Raw genomic sequence first — 21,945 nt, 5'->3', positions numbered from 1 at the left:
AAACTGGGAAAGGAGGCCTGCCAACAAGCTTCCATCGCCAGCCCTTTGTCCTCACTGTCAGCAACTCTGACTGACTGCTGGGGCTCCTCCTCACAGCCCCTCTGATGGGGCTGGGGGGGCGGGTCAGGGGAAACTGTTGGCACAGTTGTGTAGCAGGAGGCTTCCTCCGGGCCAGGAAAATTGCCTGCGGTCTAGAATCTCCTTGTTGACAATTATGCCTTGACATCTAATGTTAAGTGAAGCTCATACGAAGTAGATACAAATCGCCAGAAAGTTTCTCCAAGTTCACAAAACCAGTATCTCAAAATAGGAGGTGACTGTCACGGAAAGAGCAAAAACATGGAGACCCAGTTTTAATGGTCTTTTAGTTTATTAGGTGTCAGGCACCGTGTTAAGTGCTATGCAAATACTAACTCATGTATTTTCTTAATAACCCTCTAGAGTAGGCGGTGTAATCATCTTTATTTTATAGATGAGGAAACCGAGGCAGAGAGAAATAAAGTCACCTGCTCAAGATCACGGCCTAGCTGGTATGTGGTCCGGTCGGAACTCAGCCCTGGGCCGTCTGGTTCCAGAGTCCCTGCTCCCGCTGTTGCCCTGTGTGGCCGCCCTCGTTCAGTTGTTCAGTGAAACACAAAGACTCGAGGAAGCAGGGTTTGAATCTTTTAGCTCTACAATTCCTTCAAAACTCAGTTATAAACACCAAAAGCCCTTGATATTGATGTCTTAAAGTTCCTCTTTCCATCAAGAATATATTTAATGGCCTTGCTGTGTGCTAGACTCCAAAGAAAAAGCCAAGATAAATATGACATACTTGTCCTTAAGACGCTTTTGGTCGAGTAGGGAGATAGTACAGGGCAGAGTTAATTGGGGGTCTTTGAGAAGGCCCTGTCCCAGCGTGGTGGGGATCGAAGAAGAGAAGAGTTCACATGCAGTTGAGGAAAGGAGATACGGGGTTTCAGAGCCTGGAGTGTTGGAGAAGGACTCTGAAAGATTGGTAAAGGCTTGGAGGTGAGGCTGTGAGGGCTTCATTTTAGGTACAAAGAAAAGATAAACAGAGATGTAGAAACAGGCAGAGCGGAAAACGTAGTGGAAGAGCACGCACCCGGCTCTGGCTGGAGAACATGGCAGGTGCGGCCTTGAGTGACAGGCAAAGCTGCATGGACTTAATTTGGAAAATGAAAGCGAGAGTCCATGGAAATTTTTGAGCAGGGAAATGACTTGTGCTTCAGAAAAATTTATCTGTAGTGATGCTTGGCATGAAGGAAAGGCAGAATATAAGTAAGGACCTATCACAGAGGTGTCAAGCAGAATAGCATGGGGTGGGGACAACTGGAAGGGAAAGAACAGATGGGAGGAAATGACTGATTGAGCTCAGAATGTACAAAGGCAAGAAGGAGTGGGCCATTCTGCCACCCAGTTGAAGATATGGACTAATCTCAAGTCATCGGGGTGGTGCGCCACGCCATGTCACACTAGGTGGTAATTTGGAGGGTGCTAGAGAGCTCAAAGCTTTCATTGAGTTGTACTGCCTTTCTGGCATCCTGGCCAGAATCATGGTAACAGACAGAGGTGCCCCAGACCACTTAGGAGAGCAAAAAAGATGCTCGCTAACAGGATGAGTCCCGGACATTGAAACGAGTTCCAGGTGAGATTAAAGATGTACATAGTGATAGTGCATGATCTTCATTGTATGTGCATTTTTATCTCAAATTAATCTCAGAATATTCCTGTTTTGGGAAATACTTCTTTTATTTTTCTAAACCAGCTACATTTTGTAAGTATGTGTTATTTTTCACGGATTTCGTAAATTTTCTGGTGTATTCCTACAATAAAATCGATGGGAAATTTTTAATTTTCTTCCTAGATTTGTTTTGGGAAAAATGAGAGAGGATTTTATGCATCAGTGAGGGTTTTTCATTTCAGAGAATCATTTTGGGGATTTAACAACAAAAAAAAGAGGGAGGTAGCGCCTCAGCAAGGTTCCCGGCACATGGGAGGGCTCAGATTGATTCGACTGTTTGATAGAGGGGCATCTCTGTAGCCCGCGTGGTTGGGGCCAGGCTCTGCGGGCAGAGAGCCTTCACTTCAAACCCCAGTTCTGCCACGTACTGGCTGTGTGGCCCGAGACGAGATCTCAGTTCACCTGCTGAGCTCAGTTCTTCGTCTGTCTCTGGTGATAATGGCTTACCTCACTGCGGATGGGACTAAATGGGGGGATGCACAGTGCCTGGTCCCAACCAACAGTGGTAACTCTCTCTACTGCCACCACCCTGCTGCCTCCTCAGCCATCACTCGCACCCTGCCACCACCAGTCCTGGAGCTCTGTGGCTGCTCTAATATCTACAATAAAAAATTACGATAGAAACTAGGTGCTTACCAGAAAAGAGTACTTATGATATGAAAGGTTGTTGTATGATCCAGGTTTCTAGACAGTTGTGATCTCCAAGTCAAGGATCTGTTTTCAAGAAACAAGTTTACTGCTCCAATGAGCTAACTCTCAGTTCTGCAGAACATTGTGTTCTAGCCAGAATTTTCTAGAGATTCGCCTGAGGCAAGGATTGCAGTACCAATATTTGGAATGTACAAATCCAGGTCAGTGAGGTGGAAAAAAAGGGAGGGGAGTCACAGGAAGACAGATGAGGTATCTGAAGCAGTCAAACTCATGGAGACGGAAAGTAGGATGGTGGTTGCAGGACTTGGGGTGGGAAATGGGGAGCTGTTCATGGGTACAGAGTTTCAGTTTTGCAAAACGAGAAAGTTCTAGAGATCTATTGCATGACAATCTGAATACGCTTAACGCTGCTGGACTGCACATGTGAATATGATTAAGGTGGTAAATTTTATGTCATGTGTTTTTTACCACAATTTTAAAATGAGGGAGAGAGAGGGAGGCAAGAGAGGAGGTGAAGCAATGCAAAGCAACAGTTCCAGTGCCGGGTACCGCGTCACGAGGCCATCAGAGGACACAGCCACTCGCGAGGCAGCTGCGTCCACGTGGCCTGTGGAACTTTTCTGGACATGCTGGAAGAAAGAACCATGCCTCTGAACAGGGCGTAGGAGGGAGACAAGGGCCGTAGCTCCCAGCTCCCTCCCAGCTCCCAAAGGTGGGAGTTTGCTGCTTGGAAAGTAACTCCCCCATGTTTCCAGGTTGCATTATGTAGCTACAACTCTCCAGCTGTTGTGTGGGATGCCAGCTCCCACATCCGTAAGTAGCAGGAGAAGCCAGAAACTCCAGGTGGGTGACTGATGGGCCCCGCTGCCCAGCAGCAGCCTTATGGGAACATTCAACATTCCTAAGGCGAGTGAAGCTGGTGGTGAAAACTGAGTTTCCTAGGTGGGAGGAAGCCTGGCCAGGGGAGTCTGAAGATGGGCCATGGGATCCCTTTTCATCTGAAGGAGATAATTGCCACTGCACTCTACCTTCTTCGTTTTTTCTTTTTTAATAACAGAAGAGCATTGCTGTTGGTCGATGTGCCTCATATCAGAAGCCACTGTTCATCAGTCCTTGGCTGGATGCAGGGCGTGGCTGTGAGATTCTTGCCCACATTCTTTGCCCTCTTTGCCTTTGGAAATAAAGTGAGGCCTGGTTACTTATCCTCGTTACTTATTTATCACATAATACAATGAGAGAGAGCAGTTTCAAAATATTTCACATTTCTAAAAAATATGACCATCTTGATTTTTCATAACCTTCTTAGTGTTCTAAATATTAGCAAACATCATGCTGGCCATTATGTTCTCAATTCCTACTCTGAGTTTTTTTTAAGGAAAATTTCCTGATAAACATCACAAGTTCCCTTAAGTTTTCTTTTGGCCCAACTTTCTTTTGTTTTAGTAGAATCAACACTATGTTTGGGAAGTCAGATCAGCCAATATTTCCTAGAAAAAAAATTAAATGTAGTGACATTTAAAAATATTTCACATTTAGGCGGCCGGCCCGGTGGCACAGCAGTTAAGTGCGCACGTTCTGCTTGGGTAGCCCGGGGTTCGCCAGTTCAGATCCCGGGTGAGGACATGGCACCACTTGGCAAGCCATGCTGTGGCAGGTGTCCCACATATAAAGTAGAGGAGGATGGGCACAGATGATAGCTCAGGGCCAGTCTTCCTCAGCAAAAAGAGGAGGGTTGGCAGGAGATGTTAGCTCAGGGCTAATCTTCCTCAAAAAAATAAAGAAAAAAAAGAAAAAATATTTCACATTTAGAAAATGTGAAAATTATACTGTTCACCTCTTGGGAAATGATGGCATAGTTTTAAGTGTAGAGAAATTGATTTTTGATCACAGCCCTCAGACCAAACCATATGGCAGCAGACTGGATAAAAGGACGTCAGAACGAGGCAGGCAGACCCCGGGAGAGGGGCTTCCCCAAATGCTGGCCTGTAGGGTTATTTTTAGGGGCATCTGGACCTTTCACTCACCACTGCTTTCTGCTCTCGGTGTCCCATTTCATCTATATGAAGATGGGCCGCCTCAGGCTGATGTTGGTTTGAGAATGAAGAGAACTCCTTGTTAGCCTTATTTCTTCTGGAGTGATGATGTAAGCCCTGAGTTTTAAAGGGCGCTGGTTTAGGACGAATTGTGCTTCTAGATCCCATGGGACCCCACCCTGAGTGGGCAGTATAGTGACAACATCTGCCCTTGCCAGGAGTCCTGAGAGCCGTAGAAACTGCATGGAAATATAATATTTTGTCTCTTTCATTAGTTAAACCAGAGATTTAGTCCAATTGCATTCTGTGTGTGCATGTGTGTGAGTGTGTACATCCCGTCTATAATCCCCAAGGAATCCTGCAGTGTGATAATGCAGCCTAGGGAGAGAGGCAGGCCCATAATACTTATCAACTCAGAAATGTATGGGCTTTCTTTCAATTTTTGATATTACAGACTATAAATCAAACCTTTGCATATTTTCGGTTTCACATTAACATTTATTTTGCAGACCCCCCCCTTTTTAATTATGTGTGGCCAGATTACTCTTGAGTGAATACCAGAGATATCCTTCCAACAATCTGTTTTCTTTGTCAAAAGGAAAAATAAAACTCTTCTCAAAAATTGCAACAGATCACAATTATTTACCAGCAAGTTGTCACTTAAACCCTAAGGGGCTGTTAACAGTCAGAGTAAGAGGAAATGCATTTGTGGTCGTTGGGTTGGATGATTCGAATTGCTAAGCATAGAAAGGGGTGAGGAATAAATGAACCATGTTTATCCAAAGAAACGTTCCTGTTTTGGCATGGCGCTCAAGGGTAAGTTGAATACATTGCTGGATCTAACAGTAGTGTTTTGTCACCAACCAAAAAAAAAAAGTGTTTTCCTTTGTGTTCTAAATCAAATTCACATATAAGCATTCTGGTAAATTAATACAACTTTCTCAGATGCCATCAATCATTCAAGAACTTTCAATAAACATCCGTGGAGTACCTACGGTGAGCTGGGTGTCAAGGATTCACAGTATCTACCCTCAGGGGGCTCACAAGCTAGTGGAAGAATTAGACAGCAATAAATAATAAATACACATGATAAATGCTCTGGGAAGACAATGAAGAGGGTGATTAATTCTGCTCCAGGGGGTGGAGAAGCCTTTGCAGAGGAGGAATCTTTGATCTATGACCAGAAGTTAAGTAGGCATATTTGTTAGGTAAACAACGCCAGCTGCTGGAGCAGGTCGACTCCCAGATCTTGGTGGCTTTATGCAGTAGGAGATTTATTCTCGCTCCTGTCACAGGCTGACAGCACGGAGCAGAGTGGGTCAGCAGTGGTGGAAGGCGGCTCTGCCTCACAGAGTGACTGGGGGGCCCTGGACCTTGGCTTTGCTTCTTTCAGGGCTTAGGAATGGGGGGTCTGCGGATGAAAGTCTTTCTGGGCAGACCAAGAAGTGGCCCCCATCACTTCCATTCACATTGTTTTCTGGGACTCAGATATATGGCCATGTCTACCTGCGAGGGAGACGGAAAATGTATTTTAGCTATCTGCACAAACAGAAGAGGAAAACACAGATATTAGCAAGTGCCAGTAACCTTGCTACAGGGAGATTCTTTTACATGGAGAAGTAAGATTGGATAGCAGTGTGAACAGCAGAGAAAAGCACGGAAAACAGTGATGCGAAAGTTCAGGAAGGAGGGAGCAGTCCATGTTGGCTCAAGTGCACAGCCTTGTGGGCAGGGAGGGGTCACTGAGAAATAATATGAAGAAGGCAGTTCATGGCCAGATTGTCAAAGGTCTTAACTGCCTCCCTGAGAAGTTTCCACCAGTCTTAGAGCTGTAGTCTCCCATTGTTACTCTAACATTACAAGTAAATATTAATCAACTGATGTGCTGGGCTGAAATTTATTTTTGAAATAGATATTATATTTATTATTCAGATCTGAGGCATTGTATTTTGATAATGCAGTTTTTAAAAATGCAGGCTTGGTTTTTTCAGTAAGATTGCAATCTTCCCGAATCTAAGGGCCGCACTCACACTTCGTGTACTTCCCTAGTTTTCCGAGACCGCTGAGGGAGAAAAGTGCTCCTTCAGTGTTTAATTAATCAGCTGAATGGCTTTTATTTAAAGAGGTACAAGAAAGCAGTGTCACTAGCCCATGGTACAATAACTGAATAATTGAGCAGTTCGTACTGACTAGCACCTAAGGGACATCTGAATTGTATCATCGCATCAAATATGTTAATTGCCCTGGTGTACAAGACTTTGAGTTGGACATAATAGTGAGAACAAGCCCTTGTTCTCTAGGTATTTAAGATCTCAGATAAACAAAGTAATGCTTGTCCTTGGAAAACTTTTATGATATTTTTGAGTGTACTCTATTTAGTTCTGTATCAGAACATGTTTGGTTTAATTTACTATAAAACTAAATGTCTCTTTGTCTCAAACTGGAAAACATTTAAAATATACGCGTGAATTTAGAGTCCCTACACGTGCTGGCTTAACGGGACCCCTGGATGAAGGACCGTGCAGGTGTTTGATAAAATACTCCACACTCCAGGCGGTCCACTTGGTCCATTCCATGCCACGGTCCTCATAACCACAGTTTCGGTTGTCTCTTAGATGGAAGCTTCTAACCATAATAAAATCTTCTGTCAGACTTTGTTAGGGGTTATGATATGGGTAGATATTTTCTCTCTCCAAGAAGCATTTTCATTAGTGACTTGTTGAACAACTGAGGGCCTGCCGCTGAGGACGAGGACCGAGGGTCTCTGTGCCTGTTGTGTTGGCGTCTGGATTTGTGACCGGCTCACCTCATGGAGAGTTACTCGTTATGGCTCTGTGCTCTGCTCTCGCTGGAGATCGCAACAGAGTTATTTCAGTCCCTGTGGATTTCCTTTCCCACCACGGGACCATAATGGAGACTTTAAGCTGGTGACACATGTTGTCAGCACTTTCAGATTATAAGTAAATTGGCCAAGTTTATAAGTGAGATAAATTTGGTTCACAGTGTAAATCTATTCATTGTGACTAAACAGACTGGATTGTTTCTCATTGGAGTTAGTGAAAGCAGCACCCTGAATCTAGTGGCTCCGAGCCGGTCACAGGAGTTCGAATGCTCACGCCTGGCCTGGAGGCGCCCACCCTGTTGGGCGAGAATACCCCCTGGAGGAGGTGACTTTCTAGCCAGAAGTGGAATACACTGAACCCGGCACTCAGTCGTTGCTCCCGGGGCTCCGCCTCCCCTTCTGGAAGAAACAATCCTGAATATTCCTGTACCTTTAATCTCTGAAGTGTGTGGACTAGGTTGGGGATTCGGGCGGGTCCAGAGTGCGGGCGTGGACGAGAGAAGTTTCCAGTTACATTGATTGTTTCTCGTCTCCGTGCTTTGGCGCATCCATGACGTCACGTCTCTCCCAGCTTCCCTCCTCACCTGCCTCCACTGTGAGTTTTAGTTTTCCTCATCTTTTATTTTTCAATTCTCTTTTCTTCTCCCTCACAGCTAGAGGTGTTGGGGTGAAACGGCTCTGTGAGGGAATGCAGAGCACAGCTGAGGACACCACTCCGGTGTCCCTGCCGCAAAGTCTAGTAATCAGAACTCTGGAGTATTCCACAGGCTGCATCCATAATTCTTTCTCAGTTTCTCACTTAGGTAGTATTTTCATCTCAACTTAAAACCTTATTTTAATCAATGCTACTCTCCCAAAAGCAGACCACTCTAATAAATACCTGAAGATGAAAGAGAATAAAATTATGGCAACCTTAGCATATTTTAGCCTTTATTGGTTTAAATTACTCTTCCTGTTACTTTAGGAGATGCATTACCGTTCATTGCCTATGCTGTTTTAATGATCACACGTAAAGAATTTATTTTCAATTCTCTTTGATATCTGTAGTTTGGTGACTTAACCCCTATTTCACAAGTCTCTTGCTTATTCTGTCAAATGGTATTGCTGTGAGTCTGTCTCATTTAAGACGGATTTTAGGATTGTATTCCTTCTGTTATCTGTAGAGTTTTTGGCACTCTGATCTGATTTAAAAGAACTTACTTCAAGTTGTTATTCAAAAGCAGCTATATGTCCTCAGAATTGTACAGGGAGTGTCAGCGCTGGGCTGACCCTGTTGACTCTGGGTTGACTGGACAATAGCGAGATGGGACAAGGTGGAGGAGGAGGGGTTGCCTCCTTCTCCCAGTGGGTGAGGTTACATCTAAGGTCAGCTTCCCGTAGGACCTGTGGCTTCCTCCCCTTGATGGCTGGGCTGTAGCATCCAGATGCCTGGCTTTCCTATAAACTGTTCATATAAACAGCTGGCACCCTACATAATGGCTGTCTGGCATTGAGCACTGATGACGCTGCTTCCTGTGCTTGCCCTATAAAATGGAGGCAGACCAAGAAATAGGATTCCTCCACTGGAACTCAGACCCAAACTGTGGGCACAGCAGCACCCGGCCCCAGTGTGCTTCTCTGTGGGATGATGAAAGAATCAGGGGGACCCTTGGCTTGTATACATTTTCCTAATAAAGCCGGTTCTTTAATTCATGCCACGTCCTGTTGTAGAAGTCTCCCCAAACCCTGGTGCTTGACAGATGGAATTCACCTGATTTGACAGTTCTGGGCAAAAGAAAGCAAGCTAATATAATCTCCGCCCCAGTAGGAGAGAAGAAAAAGGCACGAACAGACTCTGGTGTACACCGTCGACTTTGGAATGTCGTGTGTCGGGTTTGTGGGCCGACTTTGTAAGGGTGGTGGAATCCACATGAAATACCTCTACTGGTCCTTGGCTGTCTGCTGAGAAATGATAGGCGTGTGAGAGAGGTAACCCCAGAAGATGGTCTGCTTTTATGTTAGTTAAGACATTAACTAAGGTAGAAATTTGTTTTTCTCTCACATACCCATCTGGGCATAAGCGGTCCATGGCGACAGGGACCCAGGATTCTCCTATCCTGCTTCTCTGTCATCCCCAGGGCACTGTCTTCATGCAAGGTGTCTCACCACCACTATATCTGCATTTTAGCCAACAGGAAGGGTGAAAGGCAGGGAGGGGAGTCCAGAGGTACACATGTTGGTTCTGCCCACGTCTAATTGCCGCAGGGAAGGCTGGAAAATGAAGTCAGCCCCACTTACCTCAGGTGGCGAAACGGCCAAATTACCTCCACAGGAAGCCTGACTACTATATACAAGTCAGTAAGAAGGATTATAGCTTTGTCAAATCGGCGTTTAGGAAGAGTCAGTAAAACACAGCAGAAAATATACGAATACCTTACAGAAAATTCATTCAGAGAACAGAGATAACCTCATCAATTTTCCCATAGATGCACCATTGCCTAATATATGCCTGAGAAAAGGCGAATTGTCTGGGGTGATTGACAAGGTAAGGGTCATTGAGAACTGTGTTTGTTTCTTTCATAACTTCTACTGACTAAACAACATGGAAAAACTGGTGGATCAATAAATGGAGCGTTCATTCACCATTTACTCTATGCCAATATGTGCCAGATGTTGTGTGAGGAATTATGAAAATGAGGTTGAAGGAGACGGTTTTTGTTCTTGAGTAGCTTATATTCTAATGAGGGAGGGAGACAAACGTGTGATTAAATATTATAATGGCCACACCCAGATGAAAGGGCTTCTGTAAACGAAGGGGAGAAAGGGAAGAATGGGTACTAGTGGGAACTAGCAGTCTCTGATCCATTTGGCATGGTAATGAATTTACTGAACAAATGTTTATTGAGTCTGCTAAATTTTAGCCCTGCTCTAGGTATTAATGTTACAGTAGTGATCTATCTATCTATCTATCTGTCTGTCTGTCTATCTATCTATCTCTCCCTCCATCCATCCATCCATCCATCTACAATGTATGCATAGTGAAAAGTCTGGGGTTTATACATATAAAGTCTACAAAAGTGGTCACATTTGGGGGTGGATACACTTCTATTCAGTATAAATATTTTATAGAATGCAGGACTTATCCATGTAATTTTTAAAAAGTACTTTAAAAATGGTATTAGCAAACAAATTGTAGCAAAAGCAAAGAATATCAAAAGACCCAGGAGCATCTGGGTAGGAAAAACCGCATGGAAAGTCCACACAGCCAAGACACAGCAGCACATTTGTGGGCTCAGGGCTGGCCACTGGACATTGTGAAGCAGAGAAATTTTAATTTTCTGCACAACAGAGATAGAACTGGAGCGTGAGACTCTCAGATCCTACGGCTGCTAGGCACACCGCGTTCTCAATACAACCTTGTTTTTGGTTACTGGTGGAACTTTGGGATACATCCATCAACATCCAGGAGGAAAAGGAATGTGCTGCTGCCAGTGAAGTAGGGAGAGTTAAAAGGCAGCCAGGCAAGAACAAATGCTGTGGGAAACGTGTGAGATTCAGGGATTACTGGTAGCTTTATTTCATAGATGAGGAAACAGCACAGAGTTAAATAGGTCTCCTAAGATTGAACCTTTAAAAATGGTGATGCCGAGATTTGCACCCAGGCAGTCTAGCTCTAGAGTCCTAATGTGAGTAATTGATGTTGGCGGCTTAGAATGTGGAGAGGTTGTAGGATAAGAATGCAATCGAAAACATATATATATATATATATATAGCCAAGAGGCGAGTATTTACATGTACCTATATTATATATTTACATAAATATGTGTATATCCCTTCTCTTTTTTATAATTTTTGAACTTTTATTGAATATGAATCACAGTTTATTATATTCAAAATGTTAGTGTAACCCATATTTCATTCTCTTCAGAATTAAAAGACCAAACATTTATTGAGTGTTTCTGAATGAGACTATTTAGACTTTTCACCAAGTCCTTGAGACAACCCTAAAAAACAAAAGTAGGTATTGTTAAACCCATTTTTCAGATTGAGAGATGAAGTCTCAGAAAGGTTAAGTAACTCGACTCTTGCTGTGTATAAGCTTTTGCTCAAATCTAGGCAGCATTTTACCTATATAGCTTTTCTTTTGTTTGCTAGCCCCACAATTTTCCTTGCTCTATTCTCCAAAAATAAAATTCCTTTTGAAACTCTTTTATTTTTCTCTGGAGCCTTACCTATCTGTTTAATCACCCAGTGAGAAAGTATAGAAAGAAATGCTTGTTTGCTTCACGTTTATCATAAATAATTGAAATTTGGGGCCCATGTCAAGAACATTTAGCTTGCCTGATTTTAGAAGCTTCTACTGACGGACATTCTTTTCATGCCCACAGTTGCCTCTTGGATCCTGTAGGCAGTAATGCTGTGACTGTTATTCCAGTTAGAAATGCCTTCGTTTGCTATCTCCCCCACGCCTTTTTTTCTCTAGTTTCACTTTTTAAATAGTTTATATAGCCAACCAATCTGTATTTTCTATTTACTGTATTTCTTCTATTTACTCAGCTTTTTTTTTTATCCCTTATATTCTTTCTAGGGGTCATCTTAAAGTTTATTTTTTACTATAAAGTATATAATTTGATAATTTCCTTCTCAGTTTACTTCTTTTCAACATCTCCCTAAATGCATTCTCTCAATTTTTCTAATCCTGAATCCAATTTACTGTTCTATCTGTCCATGCTTTTTTGTTTATCATAATATGTAATTTAATCTGAGCTAGTCTGCTTAGCTGTCATCGGTATTATTTCCCTAACTCAGAAGAATATGGCTTAATTTATTCTAACTCTGTTTGGCCCATAAGTGGATTCTAATCATTTATTGTTCTGCCAGCAGTGGCTTGCAGTAGACCAGGACAATATATATCTGGAAGCCTTCCCAGCTCAAAAATAACTCTATCCCGTAGACCAATTAGAAATCCATTTGGATTAACAAATACCCTTAAAATGTCAGTGCTTGCTGAGAATGTTAATTCAGTCAGCCTTTCACACCTTAGTGTGTGAGATATTACTTTAATGAGATAATCATATTCTTTTTCTCTTAGTACCTATTAAGCTCAGTCACAATGACGGAAGCATGTAGGTAATGCAAGTATTATGAGGCATTCTAGGAAGTGTCTGACATGCCTGCAGGATTTCAATTGAGAGAACAACAAGAGGGCGCTGAGGACCAGAGGTGGAGAAGGGCTTAGCAATAGCTTCCATGCCTTCTTTGTAGCATGGACAACTTCCCCCGTTCTATAAAACAATGCTTCTCCAACGTCAGTATGCACATGAGTCACCTGGGGATCTTGATAAACTACAGATTGAGTCAGCAGATCTGGCGTGCAGCCCAAGATTCTGCGTTTCTAACAAACTTCTAGGTGATGCTGATGCTGCTGGTCCAAGAACTACATTTTGAGGAAGAAGGCTATAAAATACCCAACGTGTTCGTGGCAAGTTATGGGAATAAGTGGTTTTCTGGATGCTCTTCCATTTCTAAATTTTCTTTTACTTCCTCTCACTGAGATTCATTTCTCTTCTATGCTCTTCTCTCAGCAGCATTATTTTGTTTTTTAAGCAACAAGATTTCCGATGTTTCCTTCCCTTTTCTCTTTTTTTTAACTCAATAGACGGGATAGCCAGCAAATCCTGCTAGTGCAGAATTTGTCTTTTTTCATAGCTGGACTGGTCCTTCATACGATGTTTATTTTGTGAAATATTTTAAGCTCATACATGTGAGAACTAACTTCAATGAATAAATTTACCCTTCTTAAACTTTAAGCTTTCAGTATACTCTGCAGCAGTCAAGGGACCCCGTGTCTCTGACTGCATGTGGTTGGGTGATGGAGCCTGGCATCTCATGGCCTGGCTATGCTGCTGCTTAGCCTGCTGCCCACTCTGTGATTGCTGAGCATCTCTCCCCTCGTGGCTTCTGGGATGCCCCATGTCTTGCTCCTAACTGTCCTTTTCATTGCACTTTATTATCTTTACCTCCTTTCTTTGTCATTTCTCCCCTTTTCTTACACTTTGAAATGTCTCTGTACCTCTCTGTGCGTGTCAAGACTTACTTCTTTTTAAGACACGATTCAAAGGTTACTTCCACCTGCTCCGTGCAGTTGTCACTTCTCTCGGCTCTGGAAAGGGCTCTGCGTGATTCTACTGTAGCACTTACCATCTATTACAGTGTTTTACTCATGTGTTTGTCTTAGTTCTAGAATGCGAACTCCTCAAGAACAAAAGCATTCTCTTGTTTGTCTTTGTTTCTGTAACTCCTGGTGCAATACCTGGGCCCTACTGGGCACACAATAAATGATGACTGAATGAGTGCATTTATTGATCAGCCTGTTTTTCCTGATCATTTACTCAGTGTGACTCCTAATTTATCATTTACTCCACGTAACTTGCCCTTCCTCAGCTTTAATTTGTCTGCTGTCTTGGCCAAACCAATGAGGTCTTTCTGTTCTTTATATAAATGATCTATAAGTCATTTGTATGTTTTCTGCTGGGTTTTCTGCCTATTGCTGAATGCTGATTCTGTAAAACTGCAGTCCTTTTTACTGACTGGTTTGTATATGTTGCAGGCAGGCTTCCTGTAGAGGTAATTTGGCAGCTTTGCCACCTGGAGCGATAGACACTTTGGATGTTCCTCACTGTCTGTGGACCTCATGTGATGGAGCCGTCCTTTCAGTTACAGCTGTCAGGTGGTGCATGAAATGCTTTGTCCCTGACATTCAAGTGGCCCCTGCAATGCAGTGCTTCCTACTTTTGCTTTTTACAGGACCAAAATGACTTTGTTAGAACTGGAAACCCAACTCATTAATCTCCTGCTGGTGATATATAGCCATACATTATTATGAATTTAGTAATTGTCAGCAGTACTAATAGAAGTGTTTATAATATAATTGGGTAGGATTTCTGTGTATGAAACTAAATTATGATGGATGAGTTACTCAAAGGATGGGGGAAAATAACCTTTAAATAGTACCAGAGTCTGAGTGGTACTGGGTGGTGTACGTGGAATCGGGTGCTGAGCTGAAGCACCAGGGGCTGGGCTAAGGTGCAAAGATGGGAGATGCACAGGGTGGGGGCCAGGCCTCTGGAGGGGCCTGGGAATGAAGGGTCAACATTGAGGTCTGCAATGACCTTAACAGACCAGAGCGGACTGCTTCACAGTCAGGGACTCTCCTTCAGACAAATCTTGGAGGTCAGAATGCACAGTAGCACCCAAACCCAGGGAGACAGATGGGACAGCAGGAATCCCCCTGAGCAGTCTGGGAGCAAGAGGAACCAGAAACTCAGCAAAAAAATCTATATAGGAGAGAGATGGGGCCCTATGCTTTTTATTATCTCTCGGGCACCAGTCCCCCAAAAGGGGTAGTCTGTGTGTTACAGAAAGAATTAAATGATTGGAGAAGGCATGACGAGGAAGCGGAAGGCTTTTCTTAAAGGAATGGACCATTTTTTTCAGGAATAGAGGGTGATCTTGGTAAATGGTGAGGAAGGAAGGGGAAAGAGGGCCATGAGGTAAGATTAGTGTTGAGCAATGTTTTCATGTGTGTATTTGTTTGTTTGCATATTAATTTGCTATGCCACTTACTTCAGTAACTTTCCGCTGCCACCACCTGGAAGGATAGGAGCTAGGAAGATCTCTAGGGAGCATGCTCATGGAATGAAGATAACGTTTTAATTATGACACAGGACACAATGGAAAAGCACTGAGGGCACCTGAGAAAGAAATAACTGTTGTCACAGGTAAGGGCAAGCAAGTCTGTGCAGCTGTACTGTCTGTATTTTTAACCGAAAGTTAAGGAGGCTCCTGGTGATGAGAATTCACCCCTTTCCACTTAACCTGTAATGGAGAAAAGGCCCTCCACAAAGATTGCAGACTTTCCGTACCCATGGCCTTTGTGGTAATCCATTGGGAACTGATGATTTTCCATAGGAGAGATTAATTTGTTGGCCCACTGATCTTGCCACTATTAGTCTGGTTTGATTATAGAATGTTAACTTTCTTTCCCCTCCTTGTTGTCCCATACTCTGGTGGGCTTGCACAACCTCCTAGACACTCCAGGACAGGCTCCTTCTAAGCCCTAGTAAAGGTCAAGTGGCTGGTTACGAAAAATGACTGCACACATTATAGATCTCATTTACTCAACTTGCCCCAATGGAGAGAGAGCATGGTGCTGTTGCCTACTGGCTCATGTATTGACTTCTCCCAGGTCCCCGGCTCCTGATCCGTGGATTTGGTTAGATCAGTCAGACCTTGGCTTCTGATGGGGTTCTTCTTCGTGACCCCTCCTCTGATTGGGATTCTTAATCAAGTTCCTTCTGGTCACTCCACCTGCTCAGATCACAGCAGGACTCCTGGTACCACTCAGTCTTAACCCTCCCACTTTGGGGAGGTTGCTGCCAGGGCAGTGGTTTTCAGCATTTTTCTACCCCAATGTTTTTGGGCATAGAAATATATCTACTAGTAACCCACAGCTGTGGCCATTGTCCCTTAATATTTTCAACAAATGTTTAAGGAGTACCTGCTGTGTGCCAGCATGACACTAAGCACTGGGGTGAATATTAGGGGAATAAGATGCAGCCCCTGCATTCTAGCTTCCGACAGTTCACTTCTCATTTCACTTTTTCACGTCTACCGTCATTGTTCCCGTGGGTTTTCAAGAGCTGCTTGTTAGCCTTGAGGAGATGTCTCTTACTGGCCTATTTATTTGCAAATTCTGATCCGGAAAGGCTGCGGCACCATAGTATGCTGAAAAGGTTCTTCATCACCTAGATGTTAATATTCTGTTCACAGAAAGGTGCGCTGCTCTTATTTCAATCTCAATTTTATCCGTAAGTTGACTGTTTTACCCCCTACTTTTGCTAGTCATTAACTGCCTTGAATTAACTATTATTTTTAATTATCAAAATATAGATAATGAATTGGACTGACAGTCTTTGTTTTTTCTTGCCTCGTCATGTTGTGTCTGCCTTGGCTTCTCTCAGCCTGTGCTCTCTTATTATCATCTGGGGAAAAGCAGCCCTTTCCTCGGGGTTACTGCCTTCTCTTTCCCAGTCCATCTCTCCCTTGAAGCGACTTGACAATGCAGTATTTTGGTATTTTTCTGAGGAAAGTGTGTCTGGTGTGATACACCAGACATGAGCACAGATCCACCTGATCCAAGTAGTGCACATCTGTTCATCCCCTCATTTCCAGCTCACCTTTCTTCAGGTGACCTTGGAAATGCTATGGTTGTCTTTCTTCACTTTCTAGTGACCTCCCTGTGATAACGTCTTTTAAGTCCAGAGGGCTTGGGGTTGTGTCAGGACACCCTTCTGGGCAGCATCGCTCCTTTGGGCAACTTCCTGCCAGTTCCTTGACTATTTCAAGTGAACCTTCTGTCTGGGGTCAGTTTTTCCTTGGACTCTGTTCTCTCTGTCTCGTCTCTCCATCCTCCCCACTCTCAGTTTTTCCTGAGGAGACTGTTTTATTAGTAGTTCATTTGTAACAAATATCCCAACTTCTTTGAAAGAAAAGATGAGTTGAGGAGGCTTTCAGTAAAAATGCAGATGGAGCAGGATGGTTAATGTCGGAGAGAAAGATCAGACCTCTCATGGAGGAAACCCTTTATGGAATTTTCGGTGGTAAGCCTCTGAAAAGCTGGCAGCCCTTATAAATCAAAGGGAAGATACATGAAAATAAAATAATACAAGAGCAGGGAAATAACCTACGTACTGTATAAAGCAGAGGAGAAAAGGTGTATAATTTTACACTTCTGTATTGTGATTTGTTGACCGAAAATTGTTTTCTCCAATATGAGTCGAATGAAGAGTTGGTGGAGAGGATGGGAAAAAATGAAAGGAAAGAGTACCAGGAAAGAAAAGGAGGAGGAAAGGGCGAGCTGTTCTCTGAAGGTGGGAAGCCATGATGTTCTAGAAACTTGAGGAGTATTCAGATAGACAGTCTAGCCCTGGGCTATCCAGTACTGTGGCCACTAGCTACATGTGGCTCTAGAGTACTTGAAATGTGGTTCGTCCAAATCGAGATGAGCTGTCAGTGAAAAATGCATACCAGATCCCAAGTCTTAGCATATGTATGATTATATGCTGTATAGCATATGTATAATCTTAACTTTTAGATTGGTTACTTGTTGAGATAGTTTTGATATATTGGGTTAAATAAAATGTTATTAAAATTAATTTCACCTATTTTTTTAAATGACTCCAGAAAATTTAAAATTTCATATGTGGCTCACATTCTGTTTCTCTTGGTCTAGCCTTGCCCCGCGTTAGTATGACTATCTTCGATCTTTGGCATTTTAACCCTAGTTAACTTTCTTATGTGACTGATTTTACTTTCTCCTCATATGTTCCCTGTGAATTTTTTACTTTTTTTTTTGGTAGTTTTATCTGTTTTGGAAATTTTAATTTTAAAATAGGAGGTAGATAGGAGTGAAGAGAATGAGCAGTATAATTGGAGAATTATTTTTATGGACGGGCTCTGGAGACAATCCACTGAAATAAAGGATTTTTAAGTACTTCTTAAGTAAAATGTCCTGTCAAATTTTCATTATTGATAGATACACTACACAAAAAGCAGCTGGGAGAATAAATTGATTCGGAATAATTCTTTTTTATTTCTGTTAGTAGGAAATGTTGAGTCTTTGAAAAAGAGAACTATGAACAGTTGTTAACGAGAGGGGAGCTGTTTTTCTGAACATCATTCTTCACCACCAAGCCCCTTTCCCATAGATTCGAGAAGCCTCCGTCAAATTGGATGTTTTTCTTTAATTGCATTTCTAACTTTGGAGTTTAAATTTGCATACATTTAAAACATACATGTCCATGTCCATGTCTTCAGTGTATCTGGCTATGCTGAGAGAAAATATGAACCCTTCGATCCAGGATTGAGAACGAGGGAGGGCTTTGGTTGGTTCCGAATTCTCTCATGTCTTAGCTCTGTGATCTTAGGCAAGTCAGCTAATCTCTCCAAGCCTAATTTTTCTCAAATATATTGTTCAGGTAATTATAATAACTACTCATTGGATTATTGTGAGAATTAAATGAGGTAATTATCCAAAGCATTTATCAGTGTCTGGCATATTAGGGTTCAGTAAATATTAACCAGTCTTATAGGTATGATTTTGATTGTGAAAACACTTTTGTCACTTACCTCTCCATATTTTGGCCCTGGATTCTTCTAATGGGATGAATCAACAGAAGGTTGAGTGATTCTTACAACATCTTTAATGAGTTAAAAGCACTCTTGGCATTAGAACTCTAGTTTCAACCCTTCTATGCCCTGGACCAGGAGCCAGAAATTATTGCTGGCCACAGTTCAGATTCTGGGTGAGAGGCTGGGGTGACTCCGGTCCTAACATCCCTTTGTTGAATCAGGAACCTTATATTGGTCCTGACACTGTCATTTGTATCACTTATACCTCATAGACATTGACAGGGCTGGGATGACCCAGTTCAACTCAGATGGGTAGAACCAACTGAGAGAAATATGAGCTGGGGTTAGATCTTTCCAATTATAGAGTGGAGGTGGGGAAAGGAAGGGCAATCAAAGATGATGGCAACAAACAGACTTATATTCATCATCAGGGATCCAACATACGTGGCATTGTAACAAGGACATGGACCCCTAGAGCACGCTCAGCCCTCAGGCTTCTTGACGCTGGCAATATTTGAAGATCTACTCACTTCACTTCTGGAGTGTCTATTAGAAGAACCTACAGAAAATACTAGGATCAGGACTGCAGGGGAGAGCTGGAAAGGGGAGGATCCCAGTCCTAGGAATACTGGTCTTGCTACTGGGGTAGAGCAGTCTGTCTACCAGACTTCATGTATGAAGAAGGTGGGGCCCCAGTAATGGGTAGAGGCTAGTTCTGAGGACCGAGCCTCAACAAACTTGTAGCAAGATTAGCTTGGTGGTGATTTTCCCTTAAAGAACAAAATTAATCCAGTATTCTTCCTTAAATCTCTCTTGCCTAAGATCCAGAACCTGATATGAGGCTGGGTTCACAGACTGGAAAAGGGGTTTGGAGAGGAGGCTAAATGACCCCTACCTAGGAAAAGACCTGATAGGGAGAAGTAGTCAAGCCGTGGTAACCCCAGTCATCAGTGGCAAACTTGGGTAGCATGGAAACTGTGGAAACCCTCAGTAAAGCTTTAACTGGTGTATGGGACTTGAAGCCCAAGATTCCTTTAAAAGATAAGGCCTCTTCTCGTGAGATGTGCAGAACCCTAGCAGGTAGTAAATTACTGCAGGGTAGGCTCCTGGCTCCATCATCCACTCTCTGTGCCTTGATGCAAATTATTGTGCTTTTCTAAGGCTCAGTCTACTCATCTGTAAAATGGAGAGAAATTACAAGATCCACTTTGCAGGAGTTCTGTGAGGTTTAGATTAGATCATCAACCTAGAGTACTTGACATATCTCTAAGTACTCAGTAGATGTTAATAATAATTACTGTTATCTACTTACTGATTTTAGCCAGCCCTGGTAGTTGGGTTAGATCTGGTGCTCTCACCATTGTGGCCTGGGTTCGTTTCCCAGTCAGGGAACTACACCACCCATCTCTTGGTTGTCGTACCGGGGCAGCTTTGTGCTGCTGTGATGCTGAAAGCTGTGTCATGAAGATTTCAAATACCAGCAGGGTCCCCGATGGTGGACAGGTTTAGGCAGAGCTTCCAGACTAGACAGACTAGGAATAAGGATCTGGCCACCCACTTCAGAAAAAATTGGCCATAAAAACCGTGTGAATAGCAGCAGAGCACTGTCTGATACAGTGCTGGAAGGTGAGAGGATGGCCCAGAAAGACAAGGCAGGGGTCCGTTCTCCTATCCACACGGTCACTAGGAGTCAGAATTGACTCAACAGCACTAACAATAGCAACTTCTCAATCTTGGTTCTCTTGTTGGCAGGTGTTATGATAGACAATGTACTTCTTCAATATCATGATCCTTTTGGCCCAGAACTTTATCATGGCCCAAGCAAATGGTAGACCCTGTGTTTGTAGTCACTGTACAACATGCTGACTTGCTAATCATGTCAATCTGTAAACAAATATCTAAGGCTCTCTTGGTCAAGGATCAAAGTTCCTGAGGAACTTCTGAACCAAACAAAGGACAGAAGGACACTGAATGCGTAAAGGAGGAATTGGGAAGGTGGGTGTGGAGCAGGAGTAGAGAGGCAACGTGGGAAAGTAAGCTTCTAGCCAGAAACAGTTTAACACCCTTATGTTATTGCAGTAGGAGAAACATCAAGGGCATTTATTAGGGCATTTATCACCTTCCTGCTTAAAATCCTCCAGTGGCTTCACATTGCTCTTCAAATTAAAAAATCAAATCTTACACTTACAAAGCTCTCATGTGAGCCCTGCCTGCCTCGCCAGCTCTTCTCCTGCCCTGCCCGCTCTCAGTCCATCTTTGTCCTTCTTTCCAGTCCTCAAACATCTCTGCTTCTCTCTGCCTTGAGACCTGCCAGCCAAGGGGTCCTGGGTCCCAGAAATGGGCGCCCCACCCCTTCCTTTCTCCTGCCCTTTTTCCCAAGTGAAACTTTCTTGATTTCCTTGAGCTGCCCAGCTCCCTGTTAAATGCTCCTGTGGCATTCTGCCCTTCTTCTTTGTAGTACAGCATCACGACCTTATTAAATAATCACCTGTTTAGTGTCTGCCTTCTCAACGAGAATTTCTACACCATGAGGGCATAAAATCCGTCTGCTCTGCTCCTTGTGGTGTCCTGAATGCCTAGCACGGCATCTGACACATGGTGGGCGGTGATGAAATGTTTGTTAAGGAATGGACAAAAGAGTTAAGAAATAGGACCCAGACAGAGCAAAGAGATGTGGCAGTATTGTTAGCTTTTAAAAATAATCTCAAAGGGATACTAGGTTGAAGGGAGGTAGAAGTTATGCTGGAAAGACTAGAGAGGGAAGGAATAATGAGGTGATTTTGTGAGGTGAGAGTGTGTAAAAGACACAGACAGAGGGTATCCTGAGGATCACCAGAGGTGACACAGAGGACAATTTGCAGAACCAGGAGAAAAAAAAGGCAGGCAGTCACAGCGAACTGCAACCCTTGTGCAGCTCGGGGTCGTGACTTAGTACCCTTCTGGTGCAAAAGGGGACAAAAGTGGCCTGTTTAGCTCTGTGCTTTATTTAACTGACCGAGGTGCTCACAGGAACATGGTCAACTTTTAAACATTAGTCTTCCCTGACGCTTTGCAGCTGTACCTGAAAATTCCAAATGAATAATTGTCGATCTTCGTGCATGTTAGGATGTTAGTATTTTAACAACAATAAAAAGACTTGCAAAGCAACCAAATGCCAAAGCCAGCACCAGTATGTATTCAGTTTGAAGACTTCTTTTCCAGAAAATGCTATAATGGATCTGGTCTAATTTCAATGTGTCTTTATGACACTAATTCATCTACCTAGCAAACCTCTTTCCCAGTATCTCTGTAAGTTTTTCATGTAGCTTGTCTCCCCAGGGATTTTTGGCAGCAGGTAAGTGTCAATTCAAATATTTAGAACATGTCTTCACCTTCTCCGTCCTTTTCGTGGGTGTCGCGTTGCGTGTCTGTCTCTAGATTCCTCTTATTTAACTGTGTCGTATCCTCAATGCTGAGGCGTATTCCCTGGAGGGTGGGCTCAGGCTGAAGTTGATAAGAAGCAG

At 43.1% G+C, this 21,945-nt stretch overlaps 1 protein-coding gene across 23 annotated transcripts in view; it reads left to right on the top strand.

The window, feature by feature from the left end:
- GRIP1 (glutamate receptor interacting protein 1) overlaps positions 1-21,945 on the top strand; it is a 598,510-nt gene that overhangs the window by 288,483 nt on the left and 288,082 nt on the right. The gene's annotated exons all lie outside the window — the stretch shown is intronic.

The sequence above is a fragment of the Equus caballus genome, chromosome 6 (genome assembly GCF_041296265.1).
Source record: "Equus caballus isolate H_3958 breed thoroughbred chromosome 6, TB-T2T, whole genome shotgun sequence".
Taxonomy (NCBI): Eukaryota; Metazoa; Chordata; class Mammalia; order Perissodactyla; family Equidae; genus Equus; species Equus caballus.
The sequence above is the reverse complement of the archived record's forward strand: the minus strand, read 5'-3'. Positions and strand labels throughout refer to the sequence as shown.